Consider the following 18,852-nt stretch of genomic DNA (forward strand, 5'->3'; position numbering starts at 1 on the left):
AGTTGTCTATGAAGAAAAAGGAAGCCACAAAAAAAATTTTAAATGAATAAAAAAAAATTTTAAATGGGCATTTTAGGATTACTAATATCCTTTTGGGTCGTGATGTTTAGAAACCCAATGTAATATAATCAAAAAAAATACACTATGAAGACAGTTGTTTGTTAAAACCTGTGAAGGGAGAGGAGCACAAAAAAAAATTTTGTAGAGGGAGTATTACGTAACAATCACCTTTTAAGGTCTTGAAATGTTGCGATCCAAAATTTTACCGTTATAAAGGTGGTAAAAAAAAATTATGGTAACAAATATCCAACAATAAATAATTATTATTGAACTGCAATAGGGTAGGTAACATTTATAGGGAAGGTATTGGATACAAAAATATGAAACTCGTACGCAAAAAAAATAAAAGAAATGGTATAAAGGTATTACATATTTGAAAGCCACGGAATATTGTGATTCAAAAAAAAAATTTTATTGGCAAAAAAAAATTCCTTTAAGGGGATCCCACATATCGACAATGTAGATCAAAAATGGTTAAAAATCTGCAACGACCGTTTCTTGAAAAATATAAGATATTATGACCTATAAATTTGGGAAAGTCATTTTTTATCATAAATACATAGGATGAGTATTTTATTTGTTGTATTTATTAAAAAAATATATTGTTAAAAAATTAAATATGGGCAGTTTCCAAGAGCCCAAACTGCAACGACCTTTTCTTGAAAACAACAAAACAAAATAATTTTTCCATTTGGCTAACTTAATTTTAATAAAAAATACACATAATAAGATTCATTACATATTTGAAAACAACAATAAAAAACTTTAATTTATGTAAACTGTTTTGTATATAAATTTGCAACAAGAACACATGTGACAGATGTTTAGTAGTTTATAGAACCAAGAGATGGCGCCAAAGGTTCCAAAAGTGACAAATTTTGATCATTTTTAACTTTAAATTAACAACAATAAAATATAATGTCTTCTTTTCGAGTGGAAATTCATTAGTGATGAAAGATACACAATGTGAGACATTTATTTTGTTCAAATTGTTAAAGAAAAATTAATGTTAGTAAATTAAATATTATGTGTCACCGAACAACTGTAACATATACACTTTACAAAAAATAAAGTTTTTATTTATTTCTGCATGGCAAATGAGTCTCATCCTCCGTATTTTCCTACAAAATTAAATTTCCCAAATGGAAAAATTATTTTGTTTCGTTGTTTTCGAGAAATGGTCGTTGCAGTTTGAGCTAGTAGTCAAAGATTTGTTACAGGGGAACTGCCCATATTTAACTTTCTAACAATAATTTTTTTCAAATAATTACAACAAATTAAATACTCATCCTGTGTATTTATGATAAAAAATGAGTTTTCCAAATTTATAGGTAATAATATCTTATATTTTCCAAGAAACGGTCGTTGCAAATTTTTAACCATTTTAGATCTGCAATGTCGATAAGTGGGATCCCCTTAATAAGATAAGAAAATTTTACAATGTCAAATAACTATCAGTGATAGTAGAGATGGTAAAGTAAAAAAAATAATTTCGCATCTCATGGCTCCGAGAGTATCAGGTGTGTTGGTGACAGGGGAGGTACATGGACAATGTCCATATAATTTTTGACTGCGACTATAACAATGTAAAAAAAAATAATAAAAAAAGAAATCACAAATTAATTAATTAATTCAATTACTCAAAAAAAAATTAATGAATAAAGCAATCACCAAAAAAAATAAAAGATTAAAAGAAATATGGTTAATCAAAAAAAATTATTAATATAATATAAATTTTAATTATTACAAAAAAAAATGTTTAACAAAAAAATAATTTTTATCAATAAATTCTTGACAATAAAAATTAATTTTCCACAAAATAGTTTTTATAAATTGCAAAACTAAAAATTTTAACTAGCAAAAAAAAATCATCGATCAATTTTTAACAACAAAAAAAAATTTACCTTTGTTACATCCCGAGCAGAAGGCGAGGTTAAATTATTATTTAAATAATTGTTTTAAAATAAAACAATATACATAGATAATATACACATATATAGAGAGGCAAGGTAGGCTGATTACAATCAGATTGGTAAGTTCTGATTCTTTATTTATTTGTGAGATCGTTGTTATCTATCAATCCAATGGGGATTGTCCTTTATTTAAAAGAAAATAATTATATTGCTTCATTATAATTTAAGCTACTTGATTTAATTTTATGATTTAGGAAATAATAATAATAGTCTAATCAATTATTTTATGTATTCTTTTTCTTTATTATAGTTTATTTTATGAAAGTAATGAGAGAAAAATACAATTTATAGTGTTAAAAATTTTGATAATGATAAAGTTGTGTGTGTTATTTATAATTTAAATGTACTTACAATTACCTCTGATGAGGGCGGAAACGAAATACAGATTTGACGCAGTTTATGATCATACAACTCCTTTCAGAACGGTCGTTTCACACTCACTGTTTTAGTTCGTAATTCTTGAAATCTAATCCGTCAATTTAGAGTTCATTATAGAATTACACTAATACGACGGTTTTCAACAATTTGAATATTTGCTCACAATTCAGGCGATCAAGAGAATTTATTCTTAAGAACACGAATTTACTTGTACTGTTAGAAATTGCAAGTCTTATGGTATCAATAGTGTGAAACCGAAGGGTCGCTTCGACTTGTACAAAATATTGTTCACAAAATGTCACAATAAGGAAACACTTATATCTTTTATCATAAAATAGGCTCACAATTCAGGCGATCAAGAGAATTTATTCTTTAAGAACACGAATTTACTTGTACTGTTAGAAAGTGCAAGACTTATAATTTTGTCAAAGATTCTGCAGAGTTTCGGACTGACGTGAAGAGTGACCACAATATCGCGCAAGTGAAGAAATGACTGACTCTACCCTGGAGAGTCCTGGGGTTATATAGTGCCAAAATGCAATAAAATGGTCAATTATCACGTCTTGATCGAGTTATAATTTTAGAGTCACGAATAGAATTTCCTAGACTTAAATGGATTCATTGAAAATGCATCCTCTTAGACAAAGAAGTCTTTTGTGTAGCGAATGGAAGCATCCCTTAGGTCACGTAAAACAAATGTTTACATCTATCAATGCTTTGCATTTATAATTTTAATTTTGATTTTCGAACTTATTTCAGAAATTTTGAAATTAATACAAAATTTTACCAAACAACATGGTTTTTATACAATTCTATTGTTATAATATGAATGACAATGAATGATGTAAAATTTATAATAGTGTTAGTTATCATTAAAAAATTTTATATTTATAATAGAATTGTACGTTCAACAATGTGGTTTAGTAGAGTAAAAAGTATGTTTAAAGTGATACAGTTTGATAGGAAATGGTCGCATTTTAATCCCACATATATTTTCTGAAAGCTAGTTTTATCACCTTTAAAATGCATTGTTTTAAAATTTTATACGATAATTTTTAAGAAAAATATGATTTTTTGTTTAAAAAAATAGCCATTTTTTTCAATTGTTGATAACTCTAAAACGGTTACTTTAGGAAAAAATTTTTAAGAACATAAATTATTCCTTTTTATGTGCAGAATTACAAAAAAAATATTAAAAATTTTTTATTCAAAAAATTTTTTTTGACTTTTTTTGAAAAAAAGAATTTTTTTCCATTGTTGATAACTCAAAAACGGTTACTTTAGGAAAAAATTTTTAAAAACTTAAATTATTCCTTTTTATGTGCAGAATTAAAAAAAATGCTTGTTGTAGTAAGTGTAAAAAGCGAGTTTCTACAATTAAAACTAAAAAATATAAAAAATGAAAAAATTATTTTTTTCAAAAAAAGTCAAAAAAAATTTTTAGAAAAAAAAATTTTTAATATTTTTTTTCAAATTCTGCACATAAAAAGGAATAATTTATGTTCTAAAAAATTTTTTCCTAAAGTAACCGTTTTTGAGTTATAAATAATTGAAAAAAAAATTTTTTTTCAAAAAAAGTCAAAAAAATTTTTTTGAAAAAAAAATTTTTAATATTTTTTTTCTAATTCTGCACATAAAAAGAAATAATTTATGTTCTTAAAAATTTTTTCCTAAAGTAACCGTTTTTGAGTTATTAACAATTCAAAAAAATGGCTATTTTTTTAAACAAAAAATCATATTTTTCTTAAAAATTATCGTATAAAATTTTTAAAAAATGCATTTTAAAGGTGATAAAACTAGCTTTCAGAAAATATATGTGGGATTAAAATGCGACCATTTCCTATCAAACTGTATCACTTTAAAAAAAAACAAAAAAAAACGAAAAATTTTATGTTGCAATAACATTTTTTAAACATTAACAAATTAATTTTTTTAATTTTTGTTTTATACAGTGTTAAAGCTCAGGAAAAGAGCTTTAAAAGAGACCTTTTTGAGCTTTTTATCTTTAATAATAAACAAAATACAAAACTTTTTGTAAAGCCTTCAATCGCTGTAGGGTGGGCAAAAGTTATTGAGCGGGAGTGTAAGTATGATCTCATCTTCTTCTTCAAAGGTTTAATGACTTGTAGCACGTGCAGAATACCCTTGCAGCTTTTGTTTGTTTGATGAGGCAATGCATTCTTGCCCTAAGAATGACAGTGGGGTTGAAATCTTCATTAGATATCGAAATGGATAGTGGACGTTTCCTCTGCAGAGACCTGGGTTTACGAGGACTTCATTGCAGGTGAAGGTTGAATTCCTCATAGATGTTAGAAAAATTTGTGCGACTTCTTGAACAAAGTGATGATTTTTCAGTTTTGTTTTAAATCATACACAGATATGGGATCAGGTCCACACTTTGTATAAAAGGTTTCTTCTCCATGGTATTAGAAAATTGTGATGTAGTCGCTGATCTTGATGTAGGAATAGTCCGGGTTGTCATAGATGCAACGCAAGTCCATTCTTCTGGTTCAGGGTCTTGACTTTAACATTGCCTTTTGATGTCCATTTGCCATAGTTTGAAGAAATTCTCGTGGATGAGCGTAAGGAGCTTTCCAATACTGCCCCTTATTGTTTTTAACTGGTTCCATTACAATTGAACGTGTAATCCAGGAGTATAATTGTCAATGTTTTAATGTTACATATGTTGTGTGTGTATGTGTATTTGTAGATGTAGTTCAAATAGAATTTTGAATAAAATTATTAATAATAAATAATTTTTATTTATTTTTTTTTTTTGATTTTTTATTATTTGACTCCTTAACTTTTGCTCCATCCTTTTTACATTATGTATTTTTATTTCATTATAAAATTGTTAATTAGCATAATTATAATTGTCTTTAGGAATATTTTCATAAAAATAATTATTTAGTGCTTTACTATATTTATTGGTTATACATTTTAATATATATTTTTTGTTGTTGTTTTTTGTTTTGTTTTTGTTTTTTTTTTAGATTATTATTATTATTATTATTTTTTTTTTTTTGAAAAGTTTTTTTGTTTTTTTTGTTTTTTGTTTTGCATTTCTATAAAATTATAAATAATTATTTTTATAATTAATTACATGTATACAGATACACACATATATATATATATATATATATATATATATATATATATATATATATATATATATATATATATATATAGACTGTACGTTGCTGCCTCCGAAATAAATATACAATAGACGAAGTCGCCTCATATATAACGTTGTCACCTCCGATTTCGGAGGTGACAACGTTTTGCTGTATTTTCAATGCAGATCGACGTATAAGAGCGTTTTAAAACATTTGCCGAAAATACGTATGGAGGTGACAAAGTTAATTGTGTATCTGCAGTGACGGCATCCTAGTTTGAGTGTATATCACCGGCGCTAGTATCGCTATACCTTGCGGTACGTACGCGACGTTGTCACCTCTGTTATATATTTCATAAAACACTGATATAGCCGTATCGTTCTCGCCTCTGAAATCTGGCAACACTGTACAAGACTTTTAACCATGCCTAGAAGTTTCTGTTCACTAACTGAATTTTGGAAATTAATGTGAAGCATGCACTTGTGGATAATGAATCCATTTTTCAATATCTTACTTGTCACTTATATTACAAAATTTTTTATACTGTTTGCCCAGTAAAAAAAAACTAATTCAAATGAATTGAAACGAATTAACATTTTTGGTAGGCTCCAATTCGTATTTGTCACAAAGCGGGATTCACTCAAGCTCTTTGTATATTCAATTGAATTTAATTCAATATGTACCAATTTGTCCAAACGAATTCGCATTCGAAAGAAATGGCCAAGGAATGCATTGAATTCGTGCTAACGAATTGAAAAAAATTAAAGGCTCAAAACTTGTCCAGCGAATTGGTACGGATAGAAGGTTCGGAAGTTCAATACAGTTTCACGAATTCAGGAAAATTACATCATGGCTCCAATTCGTATTTATCACAAAGCGGGATTCACGAAAGCTCTTTGTGAATTCTTTTTAATTCATTTCAATTAGTTTTCGTTTACTGGGTGGTTAGTAATAATAATAATATTTATATTCTAATAATTTATAATATAATTTTATTATTATTAAATTAAAAATAATGTTATTACTACTGCATATATATATTACATTTTTTAAATCATATAGGTAGTTTTACTACTGAACACTAAATAATATTTAATATTTTTATCTTGGAGTCAGCATTTTTTTATTATTATTTAATCAATAAGAATTTGAAAAATAATTCTAAGTTCTATAAATTTCATTATTTTAAATAATTTATTTAGGTATTTTGAAAATAATTGATTTAAAAAATATTCAAATTATAGTACTTATATTATCAACTTAAAAATTGATCATTCTCTCTAAATTTGAATAAGTTAATATGCACATATTCATGTTTCAAAATTCTTCCAGATAAGAAATAAGTGCATGTATACTTAAAATAAGTGAAATTTCACTTATTTCAAGTGTATCTGCACTTGAGTCTTTACGTGGAAGATTTTTGACTTATTCATATTTAGAGAGTTCTTTAATTTATTGTGAATATAGACTATGAACGCTGAAATGTTTTTTGTATAAAATCGAAAAATTTAAAAATATGAAAATTAAAGTCGAATATCTTGCTATAGAATAAAATCATATTTGATTTTAGGGAAGTATTTGAAATCAATTACTTTAAGTTCATTGTTGTTTTGAAGGTAAATATAAAAATTAAATATAAAATATTATTAAAATATAAAATATATGTGACGCTCCACGAGAAAAGGGACCTTATGACAAGAGTAAATAAGGTCCCTTTTCTCGTGGAGCGTCACATATGTCTAGGTTTATTTAAAAATGAATTTACATTTTGAAATATCAATTTAAAACCATTATTACTTTGATTTATTTTTAAATAAATCAGTTATAGGTTATATATTATTACTTGTTAACCTTTATTTTACTACTGTTTCTTATAAAAATTTTTATTTTAATTAATTAGGGATTAAAAATGAATTTCTTTCAAAATTTAATAAAAAATATAACACAAGTTAATATTTTTATTTACATTAATTAAAACAATTATTTTTTAGTTATTTATTTGATAACTACTTCAGTTGTTATGTGCGTTATAATAATTTTTATTTGCATAGAAGTGGGAAGGTCCGTTGGGACCGTGTACAAATTACGTAAGAACTATTTTCCGAAATTTTAACCCACCCCCATTCGTAAGAATATTTGCATACATTAGCGCCATTTTTTCTAATGACCCTAAGGAAAATTTGGACCCCCCTCCCATCTTAGAGCCTTACGTAATTTGTACACGTCCCTTTGCCGTTTGAATTCGATTGTTGCATTATATTAGGTCATCTTCCACTCTCAGACAAAAGGTACGATTTCCTAATTGGTTTTTAAACCTCTTATAATGGCTATTTAATAACAGCTAAATTTGAGCAGACGTGAGGATTATTACCGGAAAAGCAATAGTTCAGTCTGATATTCTCTGCGCTTTAAACAACATGCAAATGTTAAGTGTCAAGTGTAAAGGAAGTGTGAAAAAAATTATTAATAAATTTTAACTATTTTCGGGTTTATATAACAAGAACGTGCGCCTGTGTGTGTGTGTTATGAAGTAACAAGAATTCATTAAGTGCTAAGAAAAATTATTTATTGTTATCAGTAAGATAACTTTTAGCGGGAAAACAACTGGCTTTTGTGCTCCAATTCATGCGAGAAATATCAAGAAAAGATACAATTTTTTTCTTACAACCGTATTTAAAATGACGTCCAGAGCCCAAAAAATAATTAACATGTGCAAAGTAAGTGTAACGTTTAAACATTCATAATAAAAAAAAGTACCAATGGAAGTTGATTCGTCTTATTCAGGACGATGCTGAAGTACGCAACGTATATAATAACGTTCCTTTTAGTCCTAGGAACTTCAATTATTATAAATAAATAAAATTGTTTTTTATTTAAAAAAAATTTTTAAATTATAATTTCTACCAGTTATTATTAAGAGGCGCATGATTATTCCCGAAATCTTTTCTGACCAAATAATAATTTGACATAAAACTACTTAACTTAAAATTCACATAATATGAACATTATTTGTCATAAATTTCATTGCACACAAAAACCATGTAACATAAATATCATTTGTCATAAAATTCATTTAACACAAATATTATGTTACAAAAAACTCCTCTATAACTTAATTCCCATTTGACATATAAATAATGTAACAGAAATTTCTTTTAACATAAAAATCATTTAACCTAAATTTCTTTGATATAAAATTTATTTAACGTAAATTCTATTTGTTATAAAATGTATTGTACATAAAATTCATTTGACATCAGTTTCATTTGGCATAAATGTCATTTAACGTAATTCTCATTTAATACAAAATCCATTTGACATAAATATCAGTAGACATAAAATTCGCTTGACGTAAATTTCATTTGGTATAAATCCCATTTGCACTCAGAAAAAAATTTGTTCGAAACAACCAAATTTTGGTTGAATTAACCAAATAAATGCATTGCTATATAGTCAACCAAACGTTTGTTTCATTCAACCAAATAATTTCTTCCAATACGTTTATTTGTATTAACCAAATAGTTATTACACTTAACCAAAAATTTTTATTTAATATAACTAAAAAATTTGTTTATTTTAAGAGAAAAGATTTGTTTGATTAAAATAAATAGTTTTAGTAAACGTATTTGGTTCATTTAAATAAATATTTTTGTTTGCTTAATTTTGTTATTTATTTTCCTCTAATAATATTTGAATTTCCTAATTTAATATTTCCTAGTATATATTATTGGTTAATTTATAATTTATTATATACTTATTGATATTTTAAAATTATACATATAATAAATCATAAATTAACCAATAATATGTGTACTAAAAAATATTAAATTAGGAAACTAAAACATTATTAGAGGAAAATAAATAACAATTAAGTAAAATATTGTATATTTCTTCATATAAGCATTTTGCTTATATTACATTAAACATATTATATAATTTTTATTTTTATACATGCACTTAGAAAAAAGTTTACTCGAAAGTTTTTTTTTTACTGAAAACTTCACAAAATCTTTCTGTAAATATTCTTCTCACTGGTACAAATTAAATATTCAGTAAGTCTAAAATGAACACAATGTATTTATTTAACCGACACTTATAATTTTGTTTCTTTGTTTTACCGATTTAACTAATAAATTTGACGCGAACGCCGACTGTAGACAAGTGAGATCGCCATTTTTAAATTCACACATGTACTTTTTGAGACAAGCAAATATTTTTGTTTGACTCAAATAAAATGATTTGGTAAAATCAAACAAATTTGTGTGTTGTGTCGAACAAATTGTATTTAACTAAACAATATTCTCTATTCAAAACACAAATTTGGTTAAATGAAACAAACAACTTCTAATAAAAAATTTCTTTTCAATAACGAAACAAATTATACGTATTTATTAAAATGAACCAAATTTTTACTTAAATCAACAAAATTGTTTTATCGTGACAAATAAAATAGGTTAATTAAACAGTTTGGTTAAGTGAAATAAACTTTTTCTCTGAGTGTGACACAAAGTTCACTTGATATAAATTCTATTTGGCGGATAAGTCATTACACATAATTCTCATTTGACATAAAATTCAGTTGTCATAGAGTTCATTTTACAAAGATCATTTGACATGAAAGTGTAGGCGCGAATTTCAAAATTGTCGAATCACAATGTTGTTGATATTATCTAATTGGTTACTTTTAAAATTCGCGCCGATATTTTTATGTAAAATGTAATTTGGGTGAAATGATTTTTATGTCAAATGAGAATTTTGTTAAATGCAAGGAAAAGTAGCAAAATCTATTATTCTTAATTGACTTCACCAAAATATGAAACGCGCATTCAAAAGAGTGAGAGAGTACAACAAATCAGTAGAAATTTCTATTTTACTGAATTGCTTTACTATCACTCAATACTTCACTTGAAAAGAAGGTTAGGTTTTGTAAACTTGACGTTAAACATTGAACACTTGAAAATTTCTTTCATTTACTTCAATAAGAGAATTTTTTATTTTATCGTAGCACTGTGCGTTTTCAACCATATTTTCACTAGTTTTAATATTTCATTTTAATAATTTAGCACTGAAATCACATTGAAATTCACACGACGCAAAAAATAGCTGTCACTGCGTTTTATTTTAAGACAATAACTAGAGGAGCTCCTACAAATAATTGGAAATTTTTCAAATTGTTTGTCAAAAGTTCTATTCCTCTTAATGCGTTTCTAAAATTCGAAGCAGTCAATTGAAAAGAATAAACAATTTCTATTCGTTTGAATTGACTACGTAGAATCGCTTAAAGTCAATTGAAAAGAATAGCTATTTCTTATTTTTTTCAATTCGCTTTTACAAGATTTACTTTGTCGATTCAAAAGGATAGGATTCTGTATTTTTTTAACGTTGAGAAGCAGAAAATTTTGCGCATTCGAAAAAATACAAACTTTTAATTCTTTTTTATCATCTCATTGACACGAGCAATAGAGAAGAATTAATTTTTCTGATATTTTGCTGTTCACAGAGGAATTGGGTTTTTTTGAAATTCGCCTATTCAGAAAGATTAAAAAATCCTCGTTTAACAGAATATTTCTGGAAATTTAATCTTTTTCTATTCCTCGCTTCTTACCGGGTTTTATGTCAAATGAACTTTACGTAAAATGAAATTTATGTTAAATGAGAATTTTTGACCCATTATTAATATTTGTTGAAAAACATTATCTTAAATAAGAAAAGTATTATTGATTTTATTAATTACTGTTATTCTAATATTATTATCATAATATAATGTATTTCGTTTGTAAACATTTATGCGTAAAATTTATATATATCATTTTATTTTCTAAAATTTTTTATAAAATATTAGATAACTTTTTATGTCAAAATTTTGTTATTCAATTGCAATAATAAACCCTATGTTCGTAGAGTACATTGGTTTGTTATTTTAATTGTAAATATTCAAAATATTAAAATCGACTTTTTTTAAGATTTCAATCGAGTTTTTCGACTTTTTTCAAGATTACAATTGACTTTTTCGACTTTTTTCAACTACAAAAGTCGATCCGAGGCCTGCAAATGAATTTTAGGACAAAATAAAATTTATTAAATGTATATTATGTCAAATGACGTATATGTTAAACAAATTTTACCTTCAATTAATTTTCTGTCAAATAACACTTCTGTCAATTGAAATATATGTTAAGTGATTTTTATGTGAAATAAAATTCAAGTCAATTGCATTATTACGTTAAATGTAAATTATGCTAAATGATTTTTATTTCAAATAAAACATATGTTGAATTAATTCTATGTCAAATGACATATATGTTATATAAATTTTAAGTCTAATGAAATATATAATAAATGGATATCATATTAAATGCCATTTCTGCAATATAAATTGTATGTTTAATGAAATGTGTGTCAAATAAGTTTCAAATTAAATGTTTTTTATACCAAATAGATTTTTTGTTAAATGAAATTTATGGTAAATGGTTTTATGCCAAATGACTAATATGTCAAATAAGATTTCAGGAATAGTCATGCGTCTCATTATTAAGTTGGTCGGAGCAAATAGCAGGAATTATTTATTAATGTTTTCATTTAGGTAAAATGTTTTCAATAAATTATCTTCATAATAACATAAAACCCGTCGAAGACTGTAACTTTGCTAGTGTTTTGAATAAAAATGAAAGAAATAACAAGCAGTGTTAAAACAAAGTTCTGAATTTTTTAAAAAAATACAAAAGGTTTATTTATAAATATTCTGTGGTTCACCTCTAGATTTCAGAGCCCGCCAAAAAACTGCATAAAAAATAATTATAGTGTGTCCTAGTAATGAGAAAAAATGCGGTTTAACATTTAAAAAAACAAAAAATAATTTTACCTGGATATATTTATATATTTTATTCTTTGTGTTTTTTAAGGAAGAGAAAAAAAAGATAATCACGTATGACAGCGTTAAAGAACAGAGTAAGAAGTTGCTTCAAGTTCAAGTAAGTTTCTTTAAAACAATAGTGTGTACAAAATTACTATTAATAGACCTTGTTATGTAATTTAAAAATTCTTTCATTTTAAATATTTCATGTTTTTTAGAAATGGATAAATGATAATTCCATGGATGTGTCATCTGAAAATGAGTCAGGAAACGTAAGAAGAAATATCAGCAATGATACATTATTTAAAAAGCAAGATGAGAAAATCGAAAGCTGTGCATTGGATAAGTCATTAGGAGAATTCGTTGAAGATCCATATGAATTTCAGGAAAGCGATAGTGAAGTTGGTACAACTCAGAACATAAGTATTGGCGAGTTAATAAAAAAATATGATGTAGTAAAGGGTGCTTGTATTCTGGACATCACAGTGGAAGAAAAAGTCGAAAAATCTTATGAAATTTTGGAAACCAGTAAAATAGAAAATAATCTGTCTATGAGCATTGTAGAAAATTCAAATTCATCATTTGAAAACGTAAGTGAAAAAGTTACTTGATTTATTATTTCTGACAAAAAATAATTTCTTACTTTTTGCAGATGTCTGTTAATTCGTTTGTGATTCTACAACAGAATAATATATCTTTGACAGAGGAAAATAAAGAGAAACATCTAAAAAATATGCCAATAACACCCGACGAGAGAACTACACCTAATGAAAATAAGTCAATAACACCAGACATTGACAGTAACAATAACGACTTTAGTTCAATGAGTTTTGAAACAATTGATGATGGTCGGGATAAGGATTTTATTTTAGACAATTATTCAGAAACAAGTTCTTCATCAGGTTCGTTTATTGATGATGGTGCTGTCAATATTTGTCATGGTAAAAACGTTGATAATAAGATTGATAACACTGAAAATCTTACTGTAAGTAATATAGAAGAACAAATTCTGTCACGTGAGAATGATCCTGAAGTTATGGAGGTAAAACATTATATTTAAATTTAAAAACATGATAAAACATTTTGTAATTTAATTCATATTGTAGGTAAAAAGAGAAAATAAGTTATCATGGTGTCCATTTTGTTCCGAGGATGTTTTATCAAAAAACTATGTAAGGCATATGGAAAGGATGCATAAAGAAGAAAAGGAAATCAAAAGCTTGCTTAGTTTACCAAAAAAAACTAAAGAAAGAAGGATGGCTTTTGACTCATTCAGAAAACAAACAAACTTTGATTTATATATAAATGGTACGGTTAGACCACAGAGACAAACAACAGATTTCAAATTATCAGCCTTTTATCCCTGCATTTACTGTAAAGCGTTAATAAAGAAAAGTTATTTGACACGTCACTCCCTAGTTTGCAGTAAAAAAGGGCTTAAAACAAATGCATTTAATCAGGAGAATCACCGCAATTATTTAACGGATTCACAAACTTTGACAGCTTGCTCTATAGATCCAACAAATGTCATATCTAGATTAGCTGTGAAAGAACAGGTTCGTGCAACACGCTTTACAATTTAAGTTTTTAATATTTATGTATAGATAAAAAGTGAAAAAAATGTTTTTTAATTGATTGTCGAATTTTAAAATATTGTTTGACATTATTAAATAATATAACCTAACATGAAATAAATGTAAAAGATAACATATTTTATTTTCAGGTTTTTAATATAATGAAAGCAGATAAAATAGCATTTGAAGCTAAAAAAGATCTGCTAATTGTTCAGTTTGGAGATAATTACTTGAAAAAGCACAAAAGGGAACGAAAGGAATATGCGTGTAGCAATAGAATGCTCGAACTTTTGCGACTTTTAATTGCCTTCAGAGAAACAGTAAATGACAATTCTGTTTTCTTTAAAGATTTAATCAAACCACAAAATGTGGACCAAATTCTCACAGCCGCACGAAAAATTTCAGGCTACGATCCAGTAGAAAGAACATTTAATGCACCTAGTCTAACACATATGAAAAACATATATAGTACAATATATAGTTAAACACATATATTTATACACATATATAGTTTAACACATATGGGCACATATTTAAAATATATGTGCTGTTTGCTAAAGGCATTAATCTTAAAAGGTAGTTCAGGATTCTGCATTTCAAATGAAGAAGAACGTGAGAAAAGGTTAAGAGAGTTAAATCATTTCAATGATGTCATTACTTCTAGTTGGAATAACGAAATATCTTCTCTTGCAAACAAAGATTTGCAAGAAAAACGTTGGAATAAGCCGTTGCTGGTACCATTAGTAAGTGACATAAAAAAATTCAGGGACGAAACTCTGAATCTTGCTAAAGAATGTGAAGAAAAATTTAAAAATTGCGTGGACGATGTTGTAACTTACAAAACATTCGTCCATTGCGTATTAGGTTTAGTTATTCTTTTCAATAGAAGACGAATTGGGGACGTTCAATATTTAAAAGTACAAAATTATGAAAGGGAATCAAGATCGAATTTCACAGATTTTAAAAAAGCGTTAACTGACTCTGAAAATGCCTTAACTACAAAATACAAGCGAGTCGTGAATAGTGGAAAGGGATCAAGAGCTGTAGTTATTCTAGTGCCGGAATTGCTACAAAAATTAATCAAAATTCTATTAGAAGAAAGAAAAAAATATATTTCTCTTGAAAACAATTACGTATTTGCTATTCCTGACGGTAAAATTAAATGGGGTCAAGGTGATGTGGCAATTCGATTCTTAACTAAAAGAATTGATTTACAATATCCAGAGGCAATGTCGAGCAATAAGTTAAGAAAACAGATCGCAACTGTTGCTCAAATATTAAACATATCCAAAGAAGAATCGCGCCAATTTTCCAAGTTCATGGGGCATACTGAGAAAACTCACGCTGAATTTTATGAGTAAGTAAATAATTTAACAAAATTTTTACTGTGTGTAACTTTAACTTTTCAATAATTGTTTGTTAAAGTCTCTTAATTGTTTTTTCTTGTAATTAAACATATAATTAATTAATTAAAATTAATATTTATATTAGTCAATAATTAGTTACTTTTATTTTAAGATTGCCAGTTGACTTATATCAGACAGCCAAAGTTTCCAAATTATTAATGTTAATGGAGAGAGGATCATTGCCAGTGGAGTACCAAGGAAAGTCTTTAGCAGAAATTGATTTCAATGCAAATTTGGAATACGCTGAAGAATGCGCCGAAGGTGAGAAACACATCTTATTGTATTGATTTGCAATGGCTCATTCTGTCAAATTGGTTACAGATCATGCAGGTGAAATCTCAGAACCAATCGATACTGAAACAATTGTCAACAATGATGCATCTTCCAGTACTGCTCAAGATTATGAAAAAGGTAAAATTATAAACAAACCTATAAATCATGGTAAACAAAACATAAAAAATATAAACAAAACAGAATTTCTTTTATTTTTTATATAAACTTTTTTCTCCAAGTAAAATTTTACTTTTTTACAAAAGAAAATAATAATTGAAAAAAATTTAAAAATTGGGAAAATAATATTTATTCTGTAAATATATAATTTTTCTTCCTTTTAAGCACAAGAACCAAAGTTATAAAATAGATTATAAAATCAAATAAAAAAAATATCGGTAAAAGAACAATTAAAATGACACATTATAAAAAATCACCAACTAATTTATATATATTATATATAACTTTTCAGATTTGAACCTAAACCTTCATGAAAATATCACTTCTTGTGATGTTACAGCACCAAAAAAACGAAATAATAAAAAATCTGGTAAGTAAAAATAATGCAATATTTCTTTTCATCTAAACTTGTCAGTCATCTTCGTAAGGAGATGTAAAGTGTACCAATGTAAAACCTTTATTTTTTGCAGGTTGGTCAAAAAAAGAGTTGGAATCAATCAATATTCATTTCAACAAATTTGTTAAAAATGGAAACTATCCGTCTTCAAAGGATATGAAGGCATTTATCGCAGCAACAAACAGTATTCGAACTGTAGCACAAATAAGATCTAAGATTCAGAATTTAATTGGAAAAATTAACAAATAATCTTAATATTTTTATTTTATCGCAATATTTTATCTTTGTTAAAAAGTTTCATTTAATTTCAATAACGATTAACATTTTATAAATTGAGGAGTAATTTTTTATTGAATCCAAATAGTATTAATTTATAAAAAAACATCTACTTATTAGTATCAATAAGAATATAAATTTCATTAATAATAATTAGATATAAGTATTCGATTTTGTAAAAAATTATAATTAATGTATTCAGTGAAAAAAAACTTTAAAAATAACTCTTGAATTTTTTATCAGTAAATAAAAAATACTTTTCCAATAAAATATATTTAATATTTATTTAATATTTAATAATATAAAGCAATTCAAAATATTTTATAAAAATGAATACTGGTAAACACAAAAACTTCTTAGCAAATTTTAATTAACTATCCAAAAAATTAAATAATTTATCAACATTCTTTAAATAAATAACTGAATTTAAAGTAATTTATTAAAAAACCTAAATGATTAACAATTAAATACAAAAATTTTAAATTATTAAATTGTAAATAAAAAAAGTTATACATTTAAAAGTTAAATAAATTGAGATTCTTAGTGATTCTAAAGTACCTAGATCTTATAGCCTTAGTGTTAAACTCAACATAAAGCATAAGAAATACGTCACACCTCCCTAATACCTGTGGCAACAACGCTGGAGGTAAGTACGTATAGAAATTAACGCGCTTCCAAATATACAAGGGAGGTCTCATCGTTCATGTTATACTTACAAAATGTATATTTAAAAAAAATAAAAAATCATTACCCCTCTCTTGAAAAACGTGTTTAATGGGTCCTCCTTAACACATATATACAAGAAAAATTTTAATATTTCCATGGGAAATAGTGGAGGCGAGAACGTAGGACACACTACACGGAGGTGACAGCGCACAGCCTATACATATATATATATATATATATATATATATATATATATATATATATATATATATATATATATATATATATATATATGGGACGTTTCACGTTAAGTGTGCCACCCCGTTGGCCAAAATTGAGAGCTTCCTAAAAAATTGGTTATACCCAAAAGTTATTCATATATATAGGTACTTTCGAAAAATATGTGGCCTTTTGAAAAATCCAATATGGCGGCTCCAATATAACCTATAAATGTATCTAAATTAAAAAAAAGCGGCCTAAAAGTGCTAATAAAAAGGGATTGAATAAGGAAATCACCTATGAATTGGGGGTAAAATAAGCACAAGGATACATACTTTGTATTCTATAAGCAAAAACGTTAATTTGATATCGAATTTCAGAAAATAAATATGGCGGATCCAATATGGCGGACAGAAAAATTTTAAAATGCATCGGATTTGCTTGAAAGTTGTTACTCAGGGGTTTTTGGGGTCGCTGATGCCGAATCTGATGTTTATTTTTAGAAATTCAAAATGGCGGATCCAATATGGCGGACAAAAATTTTTTTAATTCATCAGATTTGATTGAAAGTTGTTTCTCGGGGGTTTTGGGGTCGCTGATGCCGAAACTGATGTTAATTTTCAGAAATTTAAAATAGCGGATCCAATTTGGCGGACAAAAATTTTTTTAATTTATCAGATTTGGTTCAAAGTTGTTACTCAGGGGTTTATGGGGTCGCTGATACTGAATCTGATGTCGATTTTCAGAAAGTTTTATATGATGCGTTAAAAAAATGCTTTTTCCTAAGTTTTTCTTGTGTTCGGCTTTACACATAATAAAAAATAAAGATACTTCCTCTATGAGGAATGAAAAATTTAAAAACATCAATTACTTCATCCTCCAATTGTTTTAATAATTATCAAATTAAGTTATTATTGATATTTATTAATTTTTTTAAGGTGCGCCTCGAAAAATTTATTTATTTAATGAATAAAGAATTTTCGTGAAATGGTTATCTCAATAATTATTCAAATAAATATTTTTTTAACTGTAATTTGTCATTCATATTACTTATTTATTATTATTTGTTCAGTAAATTGTAGATTTGAAAATACGCATTTTCTATGTGTAATTAGAAAAAATTTAACAATTAATTGTTTAATTATATGATTATTAAACAGTTGCTGAAATATCGATTTGACATTTATAACTTTTATCGGTCATTATAATTAGCTTTATAAATTGCAAGATTAGATAAATACTACATCCCTCAAGGTACAATGGAAAAAACTAAAAAGTTAATAAATAACAAATATTTGTTTAAACAATTTTGAAGAATATTTGTAACAAATTTAACTTAATGTGTTAATTAATTCATTGATTTAATACTAAGTAGTACCAATAAAAGCTGAAAAATTTATATTTTTGTCCGCCATATTGGATCCGCCATTTTAAATTTCTGAAAATAAACATCAGATTCGGCATCAGCGACCCCAAAAACCCCC

Source organism: Leptopilina heterotoma, unplaced genomic scaffold (assembly GCF_015476425.1).
Source record: "Leptopilina heterotoma isolate Lh14 unplaced genomic scaffold, ASM1547642v1 Lhet_65, whole genome shotgun sequence".
In the NCBI taxonomy this organism is placed as follows: Eukaryota; Metazoa; Arthropoda; class Insecta; order Hymenoptera; family Figitidae; genus Leptopilina; species Leptopilina heterotoma.